The 947-nt window shown below is 54.3% G+C and overlaps 1 long non-coding RNA gene across 2 annotated transcripts in view; it reads left to right on the forward strand.

Annotated features, from left to right (window-relative positions):
• Positions 1 to 947, forward strand: part of LOC102769213 — a 26,537-nt gene extending 25,590 nt beyond the window's left edge. For both annotated transcript variants that reach the window (XR_435734.2, XR_001514040.1), the window contains exon 3: positions 898 to 947. This is a non-coding gene — a long non-coding RNA (uncharacterized LOC102769213). The remainder of the gene's footprint in view (positions 1 to 897) is intronic.

The following is a 947-nucleotide window of genomic DNA, read 5'->3' on the forward strand; positions in this document are numbered from 1 at the left end:
TATTTATTTTATTTTTATTTTACTTCTTTTTCTTTTTAATCCTCATCTGAGGACATGTTTTTATTGATTTTAGAGAGAGAGGAAAGGAGAGGGAAGGAAGGGGGGAGGAGGGAGAGAGGGAGGGAGAAAGGAAGAGAGGGGGAGAGAGAGAGAGAAATATACATTGATTGCCTCCCCTATGCACCCACCTCCCGCAACCCCCTGTGCCCTGACCAGGAATCGAACCGTGACCTCCTGGGTCATAGGTCGGCGCTCAACCACCGAGCCCCGCCGGCCGGGCTCCCCAGTTCTTTCTGTCCTTCACGTGTCCCCGTGAGACGGACAGCCAGTCGCTGTTGTAAAGTCACCTGGAAAGTGCCTTCGTGGCCTGTGCCACCAACTTGATGCCCAGGTTCATTTCCCACGTTGCTCTAGCTTTTATGGGTTGCTTTTATTAATTGACTTCCTTTTATGCTTTTGCATAATATTTACATGGTTCCAAAGTCCGATGGACAAAACAGGTACAAAGAGGACTCAAGCTTGTCTGGCTTCCTGCCCCCGCATGCGGCCGTTTCTACAAAGTTTGTGTCTTACCTTTCCCCGGGGTCTGGTCTCTTTAGGCCACGGTGTAAGTGGCTACACCCACACACATGCACACACATGCACTCGCACATGCACGCATGCACACACATGCATGCACGCACACATGCACTGCACACAAGCACGCACACGTGCACACACACATGCACACACATGCACACACATGCGCTGCACACACATCCTAGATCAAACAGTCACACCGCACACCTGGCTGTGCTCCCCTTCAGGCCCCGGAGGCCCCGGGGGTGCGCAGGCAGGCCTCTGTCTTGTCTGTGGGACGGACTCCCACTGGGGCTGCTTTCTCACCCGTCCCCATAGAGAGCCAGCAGGCTGACCTGCCCGAGGGCACAGCGGCGAGGCTGCCTGCG

Source organism: Myotis davidii, unplaced genomic scaffold (assembly GCF_000327345.1).
Source record: "Myotis davidii unplaced genomic scaffold, ASM32734v1 scaffold181, whole genome shotgun sequence".
Taxonomy (NCBI): Eukaryota; Metazoa; Chordata; class Mammalia; order Chiroptera; family Vespertilionidae; genus Myotis; species Myotis davidii.